The 15000-nt window shown below is 46.1% G+C and overlaps 49 non-coding genes across 49 annotated transcripts in view; all 49 read left to right on the top strand.

The window, feature by feature from the left end:
• LOC138585981 (5S ribosomal RNA) overlaps nt 1–30 on the top strand; it is a 119-nt gene extending 89 nt beyond the window's left edge. The window contains exon 1 of the ribosomal RNA XR_011306084.1: nt 1–30. This exon is cut by the window's left edge and continues 89 nt beyond it. This is a non-coding gene — a ribosomal RNA (5S ribosomal RNA).
• Nucleotides 31–279: 249 nt separating this feature from the next.
• LOC138585980 (5S ribosomal RNA) lies at nt 280–398 on the top strand. Its single transcript, XR_011306083.1, has one exon. It is a non-coding gene; the product is annotated as a 5S ribosomal RNA (ribosomal RNA).
• A 215-nt stretch (nt 399–613) lies between these two features.
• LOC138585978 (5S ribosomal RNA) lies at nt 614–732 on the top strand. Its single transcript, XR_011306081.1, has one exon. It is a non-coding gene; the product is annotated as a 5S ribosomal RNA (ribosomal RNA).
• A 182-nt stretch (nt 733–914) lies between these two features.
• Nucleotides 915–1033, top strand: LOC138585977 (5S ribosomal RNA). Its single transcript, XR_011306080.1, has one exon. It is a non-coding gene; the product is annotated as a 5S ribosomal RNA (ribosomal RNA).
• A 182-nt stretch (nt 1034–1215) lies between these two features.
• LOC138585976 (5S ribosomal RNA) lies at nt 1216–1334 on the top strand. Its single transcript, XR_011306079.1, has one exon. It is a non-coding gene; the product is annotated as a 5S ribosomal RNA (ribosomal RNA).
• A 182-nt stretch (nt 1335–1516) lies between these two features.
• LOC138585975 (5S ribosomal RNA) lies at nt 1517–1635 on the top strand. The gene has a single exon (XR_011306078.1). It is a non-coding gene; the product is annotated as a 5S ribosomal RNA (ribosomal RNA).
• Nucleotides 1636–1817: 182 nt separating this feature from the next.
• Nucleotides 1818–1936, top strand: LOC138587330 (5S ribosomal RNA). Its single transcript, XR_011307357.1, has one exon. It is a non-coding gene; the product is annotated as a 5S ribosomal RNA (ribosomal RNA).
• A 182-nt stretch (nt 1937–2118) lies between these two features.
• LOC138586457 (5S ribosomal RNA) lies at nt 2119–2237 on the top strand. Its single transcript, XR_011306533.1, has one exon. It is a non-coding gene; the product is annotated as a 5S ribosomal RNA (ribosomal RNA).
• Nucleotides 2238–2407: 170 nt separating this feature from the next.
• Nucleotides 2408–2526, top strand: LOC138585974 (5S ribosomal RNA). The gene has a single exon (XR_011306077.1). It is a non-coding gene; the product is annotated as a 5S ribosomal RNA (ribosomal RNA).
• Nucleotides 2527–2741: 215 nt separating this feature from the next.
• On the top strand, nt 2742–2860 carry LOC138585973 (5S ribosomal RNA). The gene has a single exon (XR_011306076.1). It is a non-coding gene; the product is annotated as a 5S ribosomal RNA (ribosomal RNA).
• Nucleotides 2861–3042: 182 nt separating this feature from the next.
• LOC138586412 (5S ribosomal RNA) lies at nt 3043–3161 on the top strand. The gene has a single exon (XR_011306491.1). It is a non-coding gene; the product is annotated as a 5S ribosomal RNA (ribosomal RNA).
• Nucleotides 3162–3343: 182 nt separating this feature from the next.
• On the top strand, nt 3344–3462 carry LOC138585972 (5S ribosomal RNA). Its single transcript, XR_011306075.1, has one exon. It is a non-coding gene; the product is annotated as a 5S ribosomal RNA (ribosomal RNA).
• Nucleotides 3463–3632: 170 nt separating this feature from the next.
• LOC138586972 (5S ribosomal RNA) lies at nt 3633–3751 on the top strand. The gene has a single exon (XR_011307023.1). It is a non-coding gene; the product is annotated as a 5S ribosomal RNA (ribosomal RNA).
• Nucleotides 3752–3933: 182 nt separating this feature from the next.
• LOC138585971 (5S ribosomal RNA) lies at nt 3934–4052 on the top strand. The gene has a single exon (XR_011306074.1). It is a non-coding gene; the product is annotated as a 5S ribosomal RNA (ribosomal RNA).
• A 215-nt stretch (nt 4053–4267) lies between these two features.
• LOC138587063 (5S ribosomal RNA) lies at nt 4268–4386 on the top strand. Its single transcript, XR_011307109.1, has one exon. It is a non-coding gene; the product is annotated as a 5S ribosomal RNA (ribosomal RNA).
• Nucleotides 4387–4568: 182 nt separating this feature from the next.
• LOC138585970 (5S ribosomal RNA) lies at nt 4569–4687 on the top strand. Its single transcript, XR_011306073.1, has one exon. It is a non-coding gene; the product is annotated as a 5S ribosomal RNA (ribosomal RNA).
• A 182-nt stretch (nt 4688–4869) lies between these two features.
• On the top strand, nt 4870–4988 carry LOC138585969 (5S ribosomal RNA). Its single transcript, XR_011306072.1, has one exon. It is a non-coding gene; the product is annotated as a 5S ribosomal RNA (ribosomal RNA).
• A 170-nt stretch (nt 4989–5158) lies between these two features.
• LOC138585966 (5S ribosomal RNA) lies at nt 5159–5277 on the top strand. The gene has a single exon (XR_011306070.1). It is a non-coding gene; the product is annotated as a 5S ribosomal RNA (ribosomal RNA).
• A 182-nt stretch (nt 5278–5459) lies between these two features.
• On the top strand, nt 5460–5578 carry LOC138585965 (5S ribosomal RNA). Its single transcript, XR_011306069.1, has one exon. It is a non-coding gene; the product is annotated as a 5S ribosomal RNA (ribosomal RNA).
• Nucleotides 5579–5793: 215 nt separating this feature from the next.
• LOC138585964 (5S ribosomal RNA) lies at nt 5794–5912 on the top strand. Its single transcript, XR_011306068.1, has one exon. It is a non-coding gene; the product is annotated as a 5S ribosomal RNA (ribosomal RNA).
• Nucleotides 5913–6094: 182 nt separating this feature from the next.
• Nucleotides 6095–6213, top strand: LOC138585963 (5S ribosomal RNA). Its single transcript, XR_011306067.1, has one exon. It is a non-coding gene; the product is annotated as a 5S ribosomal RNA (ribosomal RNA).
• Nucleotides 6214–6395: 182 nt separating this feature from the next.
• LOC138585962 (5S ribosomal RNA) lies at nt 6396–6514 on the top strand. Its single transcript, XR_011306066.1, has one exon. It is a non-coding gene; the product is annotated as a 5S ribosomal RNA (ribosomal RNA).
• A 215-nt stretch (nt 6515–6729) lies between these two features.
• LOC138587241 (5S ribosomal RNA) lies at nt 6730–6848 on the top strand. The gene has a single exon (XR_011307278.1). It is a non-coding gene; the product is annotated as a 5S ribosomal RNA (ribosomal RNA).
• Nucleotides 6849–7097: 249 nt separating this feature from the next.
• LOC138587603 (5S ribosomal RNA) lies at nt 7098–7216 on the top strand. The gene has a single exon (XR_011307598.1). It is a non-coding gene; the product is annotated as a 5S ribosomal RNA (ribosomal RNA).
• Nucleotides 7217–7398: 182 nt separating this feature from the next.
• On the top strand, nt 7399–7517 carry LOC138585961 (5S ribosomal RNA). The gene has a single exon (XR_011306065.1). It is a non-coding gene; the product is annotated as a 5S ribosomal RNA (ribosomal RNA).
• Nucleotides 7518–7699: 182 nt separating this feature from the next.
• On the top strand, nt 7700–7818 carry LOC138585960 (5S ribosomal RNA). Its single transcript, XR_011306064.1, has one exon. It is a non-coding gene; the product is annotated as a 5S ribosomal RNA (ribosomal RNA).
• A 182-nt stretch (nt 7819–8000) lies between these two features.
• On the top strand, nt 8001–8119 carry LOC138585959 (5S ribosomal RNA). The gene has a single exon (XR_011306063.1). It is a non-coding gene; the product is annotated as a 5S ribosomal RNA (ribosomal RNA).
• Nucleotides 8120–8301: 182 nt separating this feature from the next.
• LOC138585958 (5S ribosomal RNA) lies at nt 8302–8420 on the top strand. Its single transcript, XR_011306062.1, has one exon. It is a non-coding gene; the product is annotated as a 5S ribosomal RNA (ribosomal RNA).
• Nucleotides 8421–8669: 249 nt separating this feature from the next.
• Nucleotides 8670–8788, top strand: LOC138586434 (5S ribosomal RNA). Its single transcript, XR_011306511.1, has one exon. It is a non-coding gene; the product is annotated as a 5S ribosomal RNA (ribosomal RNA).
• A 182-nt stretch (nt 8789–8970) lies between these two features.
• LOC138585957 (5S ribosomal RNA) lies at nt 8971–9089 on the top strand. Its single transcript, XR_011306061.1, has one exon. It is a non-coding gene; the product is annotated as a 5S ribosomal RNA (ribosomal RNA).
• Nucleotides 9090–9304: 215 nt separating this feature from the next.
• LOC138586570 (5S ribosomal RNA) lies at nt 9305–9423 on the top strand. The gene has a single exon (XR_011306639.1). It is a non-coding gene; the product is annotated as a 5S ribosomal RNA (ribosomal RNA).
• Nucleotides 9424–9605: 182 nt separating this feature from the next.
• LOC138587255 (5S ribosomal RNA) lies at nt 9606–9724 on the top strand. The gene has a single exon (XR_011307291.1). It is a non-coding gene; the product is annotated as a 5S ribosomal RNA (ribosomal RNA).
• A 182-nt stretch (nt 9725–9906) lies between these two features.
• Nucleotides 9907–10025, top strand: LOC138586713 (5S ribosomal RNA). Its single transcript, XR_011306776.1, has one exon. It is a non-coding gene; the product is annotated as a 5S ribosomal RNA (ribosomal RNA).
• Nucleotides 10026–10207: 182 nt separating this feature from the next.
• LOC138585955 (5S ribosomal RNA) lies at nt 10208–10326 on the top strand. The gene has a single exon (XR_011306059.1). It is a non-coding gene; the product is annotated as a 5S ribosomal RNA (ribosomal RNA).
• Nucleotides 10327–10541: 215 nt separating this feature from the next.
• LOC138586763 (5S ribosomal RNA) lies at nt 10542–10660 on the top strand. The gene has a single exon (XR_011306824.1). It is a non-coding gene; the product is annotated as a 5S ribosomal RNA (ribosomal RNA).
• Nucleotides 10661–10842: 182 nt separating this feature from the next.
• Nucleotides 10843–10961, top strand: LOC138587164 (5S ribosomal RNA). The gene has a single exon (XR_011307205.1). It is a non-coding gene; the product is annotated as a 5S ribosomal RNA (ribosomal RNA).
• A 182-nt stretch (nt 10962–11143) lies between these two features.
• LOC138585954 (5S ribosomal RNA) lies at nt 11144–11262 on the top strand. Its single transcript, XR_011306058.1, has one exon. It is a non-coding gene; the product is annotated as a 5S ribosomal RNA (ribosomal RNA).
• A 182-nt stretch (nt 11263–11444) lies between these two features.
• LOC138585953 (5S ribosomal RNA) lies at nt 11445–11563 on the top strand. Its single transcript, XR_011306057.1, has one exon. It is a non-coding gene; the product is annotated as a 5S ribosomal RNA (ribosomal RNA).
• Nucleotides 11564–11812: 249 nt separating this feature from the next.
• Nucleotides 11813–11931, top strand: LOC138585952 (5S ribosomal RNA). Its single transcript, XR_011306056.1, has one exon. It is a non-coding gene; the product is annotated as a 5S ribosomal RNA (ribosomal RNA).
• Nucleotides 11932–12146: 215 nt separating this feature from the next.
• Nucleotides 12147–12265, top strand: LOC138587062 (5S ribosomal RNA). The gene has a single exon (XR_011307108.1). It is a non-coding gene; the product is annotated as a 5S ribosomal RNA (ribosomal RNA).
• A 249-nt stretch (nt 12266–12514) lies between these two features.
• LOC138586654 (5S ribosomal RNA) lies at nt 12515–12633 on the top strand. The gene has a single exon (XR_011306719.1). It is a non-coding gene; the product is annotated as a 5S ribosomal RNA (ribosomal RNA).
• A 215-nt stretch (nt 12634–12848) lies between these two features.
• LOC138586569 (5S ribosomal RNA) lies at nt 12849–12967 on the top strand. Its single transcript, XR_011306638.1, has one exon. It is a non-coding gene; the product is annotated as a 5S ribosomal RNA (ribosomal RNA).
• A 182-nt stretch (nt 12968–13149) lies between these two features.
• On the top strand, nt 13150–13268 carry LOC138587254 (5S ribosomal RNA). Its single transcript, XR_011307290.1, has one exon. It is a non-coding gene; the product is annotated as a 5S ribosomal RNA (ribosomal RNA).
• Nucleotides 13269–13450: 182 nt separating this feature from the next.
• LOC138585950 (5S ribosomal RNA) lies at nt 13451–13569 on the top strand. Its single transcript, XR_011306055.1, has one exon. It is a non-coding gene; the product is annotated as a 5S ribosomal RNA (ribosomal RNA).
• A 182-nt stretch (nt 13570–13751) lies between these two features.
• Nucleotides 13752–13870, top strand: LOC138586527 (5S ribosomal RNA). The gene has a single exon (XR_011306599.1). It is a non-coding gene; the product is annotated as a 5S ribosomal RNA (ribosomal RNA).
• Nucleotides 13871–14052: 182 nt separating this feature from the next.
• On the top strand, nt 14053–14171 carry LOC138586862 (5S ribosomal RNA). The gene has a single exon (XR_011306919.1). It is a non-coding gene; the product is annotated as a 5S ribosomal RNA (ribosomal RNA).
• A 182-nt stretch (nt 14172–14353) lies between these two features.
• Nucleotides 14354–14472, top strand: LOC138586781 (5S ribosomal RNA). Its single transcript, XR_011306842.1, has one exon. It is a non-coding gene; the product is annotated as a 5S ribosomal RNA (ribosomal RNA).
• Nucleotides 14473–14654: 182 nt separating this feature from the next.
• Nucleotides 14655–14773, top strand: LOC138585949 (5S ribosomal RNA). Its single transcript, XR_011306054.1, has one exon. It is a non-coding gene; the product is annotated as a 5S ribosomal RNA (ribosomal RNA).
• A 182-nt stretch (nt 14774–14955) lies between these two features.
• The window catches only part of LOC138585948 (5S ribosomal RNA), a 119-nt gene continuing 74 nt past the window's right edge, over nt 14956–15000 (top strand). The window contains exon 1 of the ribosomal RNA XR_011306053.1: nt 14956–15000. This exon is cut by the window's right edge and continues 74 nt beyond it. This is a non-coding gene — a ribosomal RNA (5S ribosomal RNA).

The following is a 15000-nucleotide window of genomic DNA, read 5'->3' as shown; positions in this document are numbered from 1 at the left end:
ACCGCCTGGGAATACCAGGTGCTGTAAGCTTTTTCATTTTTCTGTGATGGACAGGAGAGGTGCTGATGCTGCAGGCCTTTAAAAAGTTTGATCAGACACTCATGTGCAAGAATGCATTGAATTCATCCTAGAAAAAAACCATGACAAAATTTTTGACGAAAACTATAAACAACGTTAAAAATACAGCCAAATTCAAGAATGTGGTGGGGCAGATGCCCCATCACATTCTTGCTGCACCATGCCACGTCTTTAAAAGGCCCGATTGAACACACAACTGTCGCTTACGGCCATACCACCCTGAACACGCCCGATCTCGTCCGATCTCGGAAGCTAAGCAGGGTCGGGCCTGGTTAGTACTTGGATGGGAGACCGCCTGGGAATACCAGGTGCTGTAAGCTTTTTCATTTTTCTGTGATGGACAGGAGAGGTGCTGATGCTGCAGGCCTTGAAAAAGTTTGATCAGACACTCATGTGCAAGAATGCATTGAATTCATCATAGAAAAAAACCATGACAAAATTTTTGACGAAAACTATAAACAACGTTAAAATTACAGCCACATTCTTGCTGCACCATGCCACGTCTTTAAAAGGCCCGATTGAACACACAACTGTCGCTTACGGCCATACCACCCTGAACACGCCCGATCTCGTCCGATCTCGGAAGCTAAGCAGGGTCGGGCCTGGTTAGTACTTGGATGGGAGACCGCCTGGGAATACCAGGTGCTGTAAGCTTTTTCATTTTTCTGTGATGGACAGGAGAGGTGCTGATGCTGCAGGCCTTGAAAAAGTTTGATCAGACACTCATGTGCAAGAATGCATTGAATTCATCCTAGAAAAAAAACACAGTAACATATGAAGAGATTAAAAAGTGCCCAAATGCATTTTTAAAAGGCCCGATTGAACACACAACTGTCGCTTACGGCCATACCACCCTGAACACGCCCGATCTCGTCCGATCTCGGAAGCTAAGCAGGGTCGGGCCTGGTTAGTACTTGGATGGGAGACCGCCTGGGAATACCAGGTGCTGTAAGCTTTTTCATTTTTCTGTGATGGACAGGAGAGGTGCTGATGCTGCAGGCCTTGAAAAAGTTTGATCAGACACTCATGTGCAAGAATGCATTGAATTCATCCTAGAAAAAAAACACAGTAACATATGAAGAGATTAAAAAGTGCCCAAATGCATTTTTAAAAGGCCCGATTGAACACACAACTGTCGCTTACGGCCATACCACCCTGAACACGCCCGATCTCGTCCGATCTCGGAAGCTAAGCAGGGTCGGGCCTGGTTAGTACTTGGATGGGAGACCGCCTGGGAATACCAGGTGCTGTAAGCTGTTTCATTTTTCTGTGATGGACAGGAGAGGTGCTGATGCTGCAGGCCTTGAAAAAGTTTGATCAGACACTCATGTGCAAGAATGCATTGAATTCATCCTAGAAAAAAAACACAGTAACATATGAAGAGATTAAAAAGTGCCCAAATGCATTTTTAAAAGGCCCGATTGAACACACAACTGTCGCTTACGGCCATACCACCCTGAACACGCCCGATCTCGTCCGATCTCGGAAGCTAAGCAGGGTCGGGCCTGGTTAGTACTTGGATGGGAGACCGCCTGGGAATACCAGGTGCTGTAAGCTTTTTCATTTTTCTGTGATGGACAGGAGAGGTGCTGATGCTGCAGGCCTTGAAAAGGTTTGATCAGACACTCATGTGAAAGAATGCATTGAATTCATCCTAGAAAAAAAACACAGTAACATATGAAGAGATTAAAAAGTGCCCAAATGCATTTTTAAAAGGCCCGATTGAACACACAACTGTCGCTTACGGCCATACCACCCTGAACACGCTCGATCTCGTCCGATCTCGGAAGCTAAGCAGGGTCAGGCCTGGTTAGTACTTGCATGGGAGACCGCCTGGGAATACCAGGTGCTGTAAGTTTTTTCATTTTTCTGTGATGGACAGGAGAGGTGCTGATGCTGCAGGCCTTGAAAAAGTTTGATCAGACACTCATGTGCAAGAATGCATTGAATTCATCCTAGAAAAAAAACACAGTAACATATGAAGAGATTAAAAAGTGCCCAAATGCATTTTTAAAAGGCCCGATTGAACACACAACTGTCGCTTACGGCCATACCACCCTGAACACGCCCGATCTCGTCCGATCTCGGAAGCTAAGCAGGGTCGGGCCTGGTTAGTACTTGGATGGGAGACCGCCTGGGAATATCAGGTGCTGTAAGCTTTTTCATTTTTCTGTGATGGACAGGAGAGGTGCTGATGCTGCAGGCCTTGAAAAAGTTTGATCAGACACTCATGTGCAAGAATGCATTGAAAAAAAACACAGTAACATATGAAGAGATTAAAAAGTGCCCAAATGCATTTTTAAAAGGCCCGATTGAACACACAACTGTCGCTTACGGCCATACCACCCTGAACACGCCCGATCTCGTCCGATCTCGGAAGCTAAGCAGGGTCGGGCCTGGTTAGTACTTGGATGGGAGACCGCCTGGGAATACCAGGTGCTGTAAGCTTTTTCATTTTTCTGTGATGGACAGGAGAGGTGCTGATGCTGCAGGCCTTGAAAAAGTTTGATCAGACACTCATGTGCAAGAATGCATTGAATTCATCATAGAAAAAAACCATGACAAAATCTTTGACGAAAACTATAAACAACGTTAAAAATACAGCCACATTCTTGCTGCACCATGCCACGTCTTTAAAAGGCCCGATCGAACACACAACTGTCGCTTACGGCCATACCACCCTGAACACGCCCGATCTCGTCCGATCTCGGAAGCTAAGCAGGGTCGGGCCTGGTTAGTACTTGGATGGGAGACCGCCTGGGAATACCAGGTGCTGTAAGCTTTTTCATTTTTCTGTGATGGACAGGAGAGGTGCTGATGCTGCAGGCCTTGAAAAGGATTGATCAGACACTCATGTGCAAGAATGCATTGAATTCATCCTAGAAAAAAAACACAGTAACATATGAAGAGATTAAAAAGTGCCCAAATGCATTTTTAAAAGGCCCGATTGAACACACAACTGTCGCTTACGGCCATACCACCCTGAACACACCCGATCTCGTCCGATCTCGAAAGCTAAGCAGGGTCGGGCCTGGTTAGTACTTGGATGGGAGACCGCCTGGGAATACCAGGTGCTGTAAGCTTTTTCATTTTTCTGTGATGGACAGGAGAGGTGCTGATGCTGCAGGCCTTGAAAAAGTTGGATCAGACACTCATGTGCAAGAATGCATTGAATTCATCCTAGAAAAAAAACACAGTAACATATGAAGAGATTAAAAAGTGCCCAAATGCATTTTTAAAAGGCCCGATTGAACACACAACTGTCGCTTACGGCCATACCACCCTGAACACGCCCGATCTCGTCCGATCTCGGAAGCTAAGCAGGGTCGGGCCTGGTTAGTACTTGGATGGGAGACCGCCTGGGAATACCAGGTGCTGTAAGCTTTTTCATTTTTCTGTGATGGACAGGAGAGGTGCTGATGCTGCAGGCCTTGAAAAAGTTTGATCAGACACTCATGTGCAAGAATGCATTGAAAAAAAACACAGTAACATATGAAGAGATTAAAAAGTGCCCAAATGCATTTTTAAAAGGCCCGATTGAACACACAACTGTCGCTTACGGCCATACCACCCTGAACACGCCCGATCTCGTCCGATCTCAGAAGCTAAGCAGGGTCGGGCCTGGTTAGTACTTGGATGGGAGACCGCCTGGGAATACCAGGTGCTGTAAGCTTTTTCATTTTTCTGTGATGGACAGGAGAGGTGCTGATGCTGCAGGCCTTGAAAAAGTTTGATCAGACACTCATGTGCAAGAATGCATTGAATTCATCCTAGAAAAAAAACACAGTAACATATGAAGAGATTAAAAAGTGCCCAAATGCATTTTTAAAAGGCCCGATTGAACACACAACTGTCGCTTACGGCCATACCACCCTGAACACGCCCGATCTCGTCCGATCTCGGAAGCTAAGCAGGGTCGGGCCTGGTTAGTACTTGGATGGGAGACCGCCTGGGAATACCAGGTGCTGTAAGCTTTTTCATTTTTCTGTGATGGACAGGAGAGGTGCTGATGCTGCAGGCCTTGAAAAAGTTTGATCAGACACTCATGTGCAAGAATGCATTGAATTCATCATAGAAAAAAACCATGACAAAATTTTTGACGAAAACTATAAACAACGTTAAAATTACAGCCACATTCTTGCTGCACCATGCCACGTCTTTAAAAGGCCCGATTGAACACACAACTGTCGCTTACGGCCATACCACCCTGAACACGCCCGATCTCGTCCGATCTCGGAAGCTATGCAGGGTCGGGCCTGGTTAGTACTTGGATGGGAGACCGCCTGGGAATACCAGGTGCTGTAAGCTTTTTCATTTTTCTGTGATGGACAGGAGAGGTGCTGATGCTGCAGGCCTTGAAAAAGTTGGATCAGACACTCATGTGCAAGAATGCATTGAATTCATCCTAGAAAAAAAACACAGTAACATATGAAGAGATTAAAAAGTGCCCAAATGCATTTTTAAAAGGCCCGATTGAACACACAACTGTCGCTTACGGCCATACCACCCTGAACACGCCCGATCTCGTCCGATCTCGGAAGCTAAGCAGGGTCGGGCCTGGTTAGTACTTGGATGGGAGACCGCCTGGGAATACCAGGTGCTGTAAGCTGTTTCATTTTTCTGTGATGGACAGGAGAGGTGCTGATGCTGCAGGCCTTGAAAAAGTTTGATCAGACACTCATGTGCAAGAATGCATTGAATTCATCCTAGAAAAAAAACACAGTAACATATGAAGAGATTAAAAAGTGCCCAAATGCATTTTTAAAAGGCCCGATTGAACACACAACTGTCGCTTACGGCCATACCACCCTGAACACGCCCGATCTCGTCCGATCTCGGAAGCTAAGCAGGGTCGGGCCTGGTTAGTACTTGGATGGGAGACCGCCTGGGAATACCAGGTGCTGTAAGCTTTTTCATTTTTCTGTGATGGACAGGAGAGGTGCTGATGCTGCAGGCCTTGAAAAAGTTTGATCAGACACTCATGTGCAAGAATGCATTGAAAAAAAACACGGTAACATATGAAGAGATTAAAAAGTGCCCAAATGCATTTTTAAAAGGCCCGATTGAACACACAACTGTCGCTTACGGCCATACCACCCTGAACACGCCCGATCTCGTCCGATCTCGGAAGCTAAGCAGGGTCGGGCCTGGTTAGTACTTGGATGGGAGACCGCCTGGGAATACCAGGTGCTGTAAGCTTTTTCATTTTTCTGTGATGGACAGGAGAGGTGCTGATGCTGCAGGCCTTGAAAAAGTTTGATCAGACACTCATGTGCAAGAATGCATTGAATTCATCCTAGAAAAAAAACACAGTAACATATGAAGAGATTAAAAAGTGCCCAAATGCATTTTTAAAAGGCCCGATTGAACACACAACTGTCGCTTACGGCCATACCACCCTGAACACGCCCGATCTCGTCCGATCTCGGAAGCTAAGCAGGGTCGGGCCTGGTTAGTACTTGGATGGGAGACCGCCTGGGAATACCAGGTGCTGTAAGCTTTTTCATTTTTCTGTGATGGACAGGAGAGGTGCTGATGCTGCAGGCCTTGAAAAAGTTTGATCAGACACTCATGTGCAAGAATGCATTGAATTCATCATAGAAAAAAACCATGACAAAATTTTTGACGAAAACTATAAACAACGTTAAAATTACAGCCACATTCTTGCTGCACCATGCCACGTCTTTAAAAGGCCCGATTGAACACACAACTGTCGCTTACGGCCATACCACCCTGAACACGCCCGATCTCGTCCGATCTCGGAAGCTAAGCAGGGTCGGGCCTGGTTAGTACTTGGATGGGAGACCGCCTGGGAATACCAGGTGCTGTAAGCTTTTTCATTTTTCTGTGATGGACAGGAGAGGTGCTGATGCTGCAGGCCTTGAAAAAGTTGGATCAGACACTCATGTGCAAGAATGCATTGAATTCATCCTAGAAAAAAAACACAGTAACATATGAAGAGATTAAAAAGTGCCCAAATGCATTTTTAAAAGGCCCGATTGAACACACAACTGTCGCTTACGGCCATACCACCCTGAACACGCCCGATCTCGTCCGATCTCGGAAGCTAAGCAGGGTCGGGCCTGGTTAGTACTTGGATGGGAGACCGCCTGGGAATACCAGGTGCTGTAAGCTTTTTCATTTTTCTGTGATGGACAGGAGAGGTGCTGATGCTGCAGGCCTTGAAAAAGTTTGATCAGACACTCATGTGCAAGAATGCATTGAATTCATCCTAGAAAAAAAACACAGTAACATATGAAGAGATTAAAAAGTGCCCAAATGCATTTTTAAAAGGCCCGATTGAACACACAACTGTCGCTTACGGCCATACCACCCTGAACACGCCCGATCTCGTCCGATCTCGGAAGCTAAGCAGGGTCGGGCCTGGTTAGTACTTGGATGGGAGACCGCCTGGGAATACCAGGTGCTGTAAGCTTTTTCATTTTTCTGTGATGGACAGGAGAGGTGCTGATGCTGCAGGCCTTGAAAAAGTTTGATCAGACACTCATGTGCAAGAATGCATTGAATTCATCATAGAAAAAAACCATGACAAAATCTTTGACGAAAACTATAAACAACGTTAAAAATACAGCCACATTCTTGCTGCACCATGCCACGTCTTTAAAAGGCCCGATTGAACACACAACTGTCGCTTACGGCCATACCACCCTGAACACGCCCGATCTCGTCCGATCTCGGAAGCTATGCAGGGTCGGGCCTGGTTAGTACTTGGATGGGAGACCGCCTGGGAATACCAGGTACTGTAAGCTTTTTCATTTTTCTGTGATGGACAGGAGAGGTGCTGATGCTGCAGGCCTTGAAAAAGTTTGATCAGACACTCATGTGCAAGAATGCATTGAATTCATCATAGAAAAAAACCATGACAAAATCTTTGACGAAAACTATAAACAACGTTAAAAATACAGCCAAATTCAAGAATGTGGTGGGGCAGATGCCCCACCGCATTCTTGGTGCACCATGCCACGTCTTTAAAAGGCCCGATTGAACACACAACTGTCGCTTACGGCCATACCACCCTGAACACGCCCGATCTCGTCCGATCTCGGAAGCTAAGCAGGGTTGGGCCTGGTTAGTACTTGGATGGGAGACCGCCTGGGAATACCAGGTGCTGTAAGCTTTTTCATTTTTCTGTGATGGACAGGAGAGGTGCTGATGCTGCAGGCCTTGAAAAAGTTTGATCAGACACTCATGTGCAAGAATGCATTGAATTCATCCTAGAAAAAAAACACAGTAACATATGAAGAGATTAAAAAGTGCCTAAATGCATTTTTAAAAGGCCTGATTGAACACACAACTGTCGCTTACGGCCATACCACCCTGAACACGCCCGATCTCGTCCGATCTCGGAAGCTAAGCAGGGTCGGGCCTGGTTAGTACTTGGATGGGAGACCGCCTGGGAATACCAGGTGCTGTAAGCTTTTTCATTTTTCTGTGATGGACAGGAGAGGTGCTGATGCTGCAGGCCTTGAAAAAGTTGGATCAGACACTCATGTGCAAGAATGCATTGAATTCATCCTAGAAAAAAAACACAGTAACATATGAAGAGATTAAAAAGTGCCCAAATGCATTTTTAAAAGGCCCGATTGAACACACAACTGTCGCTTACGGCCATACCACCCTGAACACGCCCGATCTCGTCCGATCTCGGAAGCTAAGCAGGGTCGGGCCTGGTTAGTACTTGGATGGGAGACCGCCTGGGAATACCAGGTGCTGTAAGCTTTTTCATTTTTCTGTGATGGACAGGAGAGGTGCTGATGCTGCAGGCCTTGAAAAAGTTGGATCAGACACTCATGTGCAAGAATGCATTGAATTCATCCTAGAAAAAAAACACAGTAACATATGAAGAGATTAAAAAGTGCCCAAATGCATTTTTAAAAGGCCCGATTGAACACACAACTGTCGCTTACGGCCATACCACCCTGAACACGCCCGATCTCGTCCGATCTCGGAAGCTAAGCAGGGTCGGGCCTGGTTAGTACTTGGATGGGAGACCGCCTGGGAATACCAGGTGCTGTAAGCTTTTTCATTTTTCTGTGATGGACAGGAGAGGTGCTGATGCTGCAGGCCTTGAAAAAGTTTGATCAGACACTCATGTGCAAGAATGCATTGAATTCATCCTAGAAAAAAAACACAGTAACATATGAAGAGATTAAAAAGTGCCCAAATGCATTTTTAAAAGGCCCGATTGAACACACAACTGTCGCTTACGGCCATACCACCCTGAACACGCCCGATCTCGTCCGATCTCGGAAGCTAAGCAGGGTCGGGCCTGGTTAGTACTTGGATGGGAGACCGCCTGGGAATACCAGGTGCTGTAAGCTTTTTCATTTTTCTGTGATGGACAGGAGAGGTGCTGATGCTGCAGGCCTTGAAAAAGTTTGATCAGACACTCATGTGCAAGAATGCATTGAATTCATCATAGAAAAAAACCATGACAAAATTTTTGACGAAAACTATAAACAACGTTAAAAATACAGCCAAATTCAAGAATGTGGTGGGGCAGATGCCCCATCACATTCTTGCTGCACCATGCCACGTCTTTAAAAGGCCCGATTGAACACACAACTGTCGTTTACGGCCATACCACCCTGAACACGCCCGATCTCGTCCGATCTCGGAAGCTAAGCAGGGTCGGGCCTGGTTAGTACTTGGATGGGAGACCGCCTGGGAATACCAGGTGCTGTAAGCTTTTTCATTTTTCTGTGATGGACAGGAGAGGTGCTGATGCTGCAGGCCTTGAAAAAGTTGGATCAGACACTCATGTGCAAGAATGCATTGAATTCATCCTAGAAAAAAAACACAGTAACATATGAAGAGATTAAAAAGTGCCCAAATGCATTTTTAAAAGGCCCGATTGAACACACAACTGTCGCTTACGGCCATACCACCCTGAACACGCCCGATCTCGTCCGATCTCGGAAGCTAAGCAGGGTCGGGCCTGGTTAGTACTTGGATGGGAGACCGCCTGGGAATACCAGGTGCTGTAAGCTTTTTCATTTTTCTGTGATGGACAGGAGAGGTGCTGATGCTGCAGGCCTTGAAAAAGTTTGATCAGACACTCATGTGCAAGAATGCATTGAATTCATCATAGAAAAAAACCATGACAAAATTTTTGACGAAAACTATAAACAACGTTAAAATTACAGCCACATTCTTGCTGCACCATGCCACGTCTTTAAAAGGCCCGATTGAACACACAAGTGTCGCTTACGGCCATACCACCCTGAACACGCCCGATCTCGTCCGATCTCGGAAGCTAAGCAGGGTCGGGCCTGGTTAGTACTTGGATGGGAGACCGCCTAGGAATACCAGGTGCTGTAAGCTTTTTCATTTTTCTGTGATGGACAGGAGAGGTGCTGATGCTGCAGGCCTTGAAAAAGTTTGATCAGACACTCATGTGCAAGAATGCATTGAATTCATCCTAGAAAAAAAACACAGTAACATATGAAGAGATTAAAAAGTGCCCAAATGCATTTTTAAAAGGCCCGATTGAACACACAACTGTCGCTTTCGGCCATACCACCCTGAACACGCCCAATCTCGTCCGATCTCGGAAGCTAAGCAGGGTCGGGCCTGGTTAGTACTTGGATGGGAGACCGCCTGGGAATACCAGGTGCTGTAAGCTTTTTCATTTTTCTGTGATGGACAGGAGAGGTGCTGATGCTGCAGGCCTTGAAAAAGTTTGAACAGACACTCATGTGCAAGAATGCATTGAATTCATCCTAGAAAAAAAACACAGTAACATATGAAGAGATTAAAAAGTGCCCAAATGCATTTTTAAAAGGCCCGATTGAACACACAACTGTCGCTTACGGCCATACCACCCTGAACACGCCCGATCTCATCCGATCTCGGAAGCTAAGCAGTGTCGGGCCTGGTTAGTACTTGGATGGGAGACCGCCTGGGAATACCAGGTGCTGTAAGCTTTTTCATTTTTCTGTGATGGACAGGAGAGGTGCTGATGCTGCAGGCCTTGAAAAAGTTTGATCAGACACTCATGTGCAATAATGCATTGAATTCATCCTAGAAAAAAAACACAGTAACATATGAAGAGATTAAAAAGTGCCCAAATGCATTTTTAAAAGGCCCGATTGAACACACAACTGTTGCTTACGGCCATACCACCCTGAACACGCCCGATCTCGTCCGATCTCGGAAGCTAAGCAGGGTCGGGCCTGGTTAGTACTTGGATGGGAGACCGCCTGGGAATACCAGGTGCTGTAAGCTTTTTCATTTTTCTGTGATGGACAGGAGAGGTGCTGATGCTGCAGGCCTTGAAAAAGTTTGATCAGACACTCATGTGCAAGAATGCATTGAATTCATCATAGAAAAAAACCATGACAAAATCTTTGACGAAAACTATAAACAACGTTAAAAATACAGCCACATTCTTGCTGCACCATGCCACGTCTTTAAAAGGCCCGATCGAACACACAACTGTCGCTGACGGCCATACCACCCTGAACACGCCCGATCTCGTCCGATCTCGGAAGCTAAGCAGGGTCGGGCCTGGTTAGTACTTGGATGGGAGACCGCCTGGGAATACCAGGTGCTGTAAGCTTTTTCATTTTTCTGTGATGGACAGGAGAGGTGCTGATGCTGCAGGCCTTGAAAAGGTTTGATCAGACACTCATGTGCAAGAATGCATTGAATTGATCCTAGAAAAAAAACACAGTAACATATGAAGAGATTAAAAAGTGCCCAAATGCATTTTTAAAAGGCCCGATTGAACACACAACTGTCGCTTACGGCCATACCACCCTGAACACGCCCGATCTCGTCCGATCTTGAAAGCTAAGCAGGGTCGGGCCTGGTTAGTACTTGGATGGGAGACCGCCTGGGAATACCAGGTGCTGTAAGCTTTTTCATTTTTCTGTGATGGACAGGAGAGGTGCTGATGCTGCAGGCCTTGAAAAAGTTTGATCAGACACTCATGTGCAAGAATGCATTGAATTCATCCTAGAAAAAAAACACTGTAACATATGAAGAGATTAAAAAGTGCCCAAATGCATTTTTAAAAGGCCCGATTGAACACACAACTGTCGCTTACGGCCATACCACCCTGAACACGCCCGATCTCGTCCGATCTCGGAAGCTAAGCAGGGTCGGGCCTGGTTAGTACTTGGATGGGAGACCGCCTGGGAATACCAGGTGCTGTAAGCTTTTTCATTTTTCTGTGATGGACAGGAGAGGTGCTGATGCTGCGGGCCTTGAAAAAGTTTGATCAGACAATCATGTGCAAGAATGCATTGAATTCATCCTAGAAAAAAAACACAGTGACATATGAAGAGATTAAAAAGTGCCCAAATGCATTTTTAAAAGGCCCGATTGAACACACAACTGTCGCTTACGGCCATACCACCCTGAACACGCCCGATCTCGTCCGATCTCGGAAGCTAAGCAGGGTCGGGCCTGGTTAGTACTTGGATGGGAGACCGCCTGGGAATACCAGGTGCTGTAAGCTTTTTCATTTTTCTGTGATGGACAGGAGAGGTGCTGATGCTGCAGGCCTTGAAAAAGTTTGATCAGACACTCATGTGCAAGAATGCATTGAATTCATCATAGAAAAAAACCATGACAAAATCTTTGACGAAAACTATAAACAACGTTAAAAATACAGCCAAATTCAAGAATGTGGTGGGGCAGATGCCCCACCGCATTCTTGGTGCACCATGCCACGTCTTTAAAAGGCCCGATTGAACACACAACTGTCGCTTACGGCCATACCACCCTGAACACGCCCGATCTCGTCCGATCTCGGAAGCTAAGCAGGGTCGGGCCTGGTTAGTACTTGGATGGGAGACCGCCTGGGAATACCAGGTGCTGTAAGCTTTTTCATTTTTCTGTGATGGACAGGAGAGGTGCTGATGCTGCAGGCCTTGAAAAAGTTTGATCAGACACTCATGTGCAAGAATGCATTGAATTCATCATAGAAAAAAACCATGACAAAATCTTTGACGAAAACTATAAACAACGTTAAAAATACAGCCACATTCTTGCTGCACCATGCCACGTCTTTAAAAGGCCCGATTGAACACACAACTGTCGCTTACGGCCATACCACCCTGAACACGCCCGATCTCGTCCGATCTCGGAAGCTATGCAGGGTCGGGCCTGGTTAGTACTTGGATGGGAGACCGCCTGGGAATACCAGGTGCTGTAAGCTTTTTCATTTTTCTGTGATGGACAGGAGAGGTGCTGATGCTGCAGGCCTTGAAAAAGTTTGATCAGACACTCATGTGCAAGAATGCATTGAATTCATCATAGAAAAAAACCATGACAAAATCTTTGATGAAAACTATAAACAACGTTAAAAATACAGCCAAATTCAAGAATGTGGTGGGGCAGATGCCCCACCGCATTCTTGGTGCACCATGCCACGTCTTTAAAAGGCCCGATTGAACACACAACTGTCGCTTACGGCCATACCACCCTGAACACGCCCGATCTCGTCCGATCTCGGAAGCTAAGCAGGGTCGGGCCTGGTTAGTACTTGGATGGGAGACCGCCTTGGAATACCAGGTGCTGTAAGCTTTTTCATTTTTCTGTGATGGACAGGAGAGGTGCTGATGCTGCAGGCCTTGAAAAAGTTTGATCAGACACTCATGTGCAAGAATGCATTGAATTCATCATAGAAAAAAACCATGACAAAATTTTTGACGAAAACTATAAACAACGTTAAAATTACAGCCACATTCTTGCTGCACCATGCCACGTCTTTAAAAGGCCCGATTGAACACACAAGTGTCGCTTACGGCCATACCACCCTGAACACGCCCGATCTCGTCCGATCTCGGAAGCTAAGCAGGGTCGGGCCTGGTTAGTACTTGGATGGGAGACCGCCTAGGAATACCAGGTGCTGTAAGCTTTTTCATTTTTCTGTGATGGACAGGAGAGGTGCTGATGCTGCAGGCCTTGAAAAAGTTTGATCAGACACTCATGTGCAAGAATGCATTGAATTCATCCTAGAAAAAAAACACAGTAACATATGAAGAGATTAAAAAGTGCCCAAATGCATTTTTAAAAGGCCCGATTGAACACACAACTGTCGCTTTCGGCCATACCACCCTGAACACGCCCAATCTCGTCCGATCTCGGAAGCTAAGCAGGGTCGGGCCTGGTTAGTACTTGGATGGGAGACCGCCTGGGAATACCAGGTGCTGTAAGCTTTTTCATTTTTCTGTGATGGACAGGAGAGGTGCTGATGCTGCAGGCCTTGAAAAAGTTGGATCAGACACTCATGTGCAAGAATGCATTGAATTCATCCTAGAAAAAAAACACAGTAACATATGAAGAGATTAAAAAGTGCCCAAATGCATTTTTAAAAGGCCCGATTGAACACACAACTGTCGCTTACGGCCATACCACCCTGAACACGCCCGATCTCGTCCGATCTCGGAAGCTAAGCAGGGTCGGGCCTGGTTAGTACTTGGATGGGAGACCGCCTGGGAATACCAGGTGCTGTAAGCTTTTTCATTTTTCTGTGATTGACAGGAGAGGTGCTGATGCTGCAGGCCTTGAAAAAGTTTGATCAGACACTCATGTGCAAGAATGCATTGAATTCATCCTAGAAAAAAAACACAGTAACATATGAAGAGATTAAAAAGTGCCCAAATGCATTTTTAAAAGGCCCGATTGAACACACAACTGTCGCTTACGGCCATACCACCCTGAACACGCCCGATCTCGTCCGATCTCGGAAGCTAAGCAGGGTCGGGCCTGGTTAGTACTTGGATGGGAGACCGCCTGGGAATACCAGGCGCTGTAAGCTTTTTCATTTTTCTGTGATGGACAGGAGAGGTGCTGATGCTGCAGGCCTTGAAAAAGTTGGATCAGACACTCATGTGCAAGAATGCATTGAATTCATCCTAGAAAAAAAACACAGTAACATATGAAGAGATTATAAAGTGCCCAAATGCATTTTTAAAAGGCCCGATTGAACACACAACTGTCGTTTACGGCCATACCACCCTGAACACGCCCGATCTCGTCGGATCTCGGAAGCTAAGCAGGGTCGGGCCTGGTTAGTACTTGGATGGGAGACCGCCTGGGAATACCAGGTGCTGTAAGCTTTTTCATTTTTCTGTGATGGACAGGAGAGGTGCTGATGCTGCAGGCCTTGAAAAAGTTTGATCAGACACTCATGTGCAAGAATGCATTGAATTCATCCTAGAAAAAAACCACAGTAACATATGAAGAGATTAAAAAGTGCCCAAATGCGTTTTTAAAAGGCCCGATTGAACACACAACTGTCGCTTACGGCCATACCACCCTGAACACGTCCGATCTCGTCCGATCTCGGAAGCTAAGCAGGGTCGGGCCTGGTTAGTACTTGGATGGGAGACCGCCTGGGAATACCAGGTGCTGTAAGCTTTTTCATTTTTCTGTGATGGACAGGAGAGGTGCTGATGCTGCAGGCCTTGAAAAAGTTTGATCAGACACTCATGTGCAAGAATGCATTGAATTCATCCTAGAAAAAAAACACAGTAACATATGAAGAGATTAAAAAGTGCCCAAATGCATTTTTAAAAGGCCCGATTGAACACACAACTGTCGCTTACGGCCATACCACCCTGAACACGCCCGATCTCGTCCGATCTCGGAAGCTAAGCAGGGTCGGGCCTGGTTAGTACTTGGATGGGAGACCGCCTGGGAATACCAGGTGCTGTAAGCTTTTTCATTTTTCTGTGATGGACAGGAGAGGTGCTGATGCTGCAGGCCTTGAAAAAGTTTGATCAGACACTCATGTGCAAGAATGCATTGAATTCATCCTAGAAAAAAAACACAGTAACATATGAAGAGATTAAAAAGTGCCCAAATGCATTTTTAAAAGGCCCGATTGAACACACAACTGTCGCTTACGGCCATACCACCCTGAACACGCCCGATCTCGTCCGATCT

The sequence above is a fragment of the Semicossyphus pulcher genome, unplaced genomic scaffold, assembly GCF_022749685.1.
Source record: "Semicossyphus pulcher isolate SPU_LCO1_2020_fin unplaced genomic scaffold, fSemPul1.0.p SCAF_11, whole genome shotgun sequence".
NCBI classification, from domain to species: Eukaryota; Metazoa; Chordata; class Actinopteri; order Labriformes; family Labridae; genus Semicossyphus; species Semicossyphus pulcher.
The sequence above is the reverse complement of the archived record's forward strand: the minus strand, read 5'-3'. Positions and strand labels throughout refer to the sequence as shown.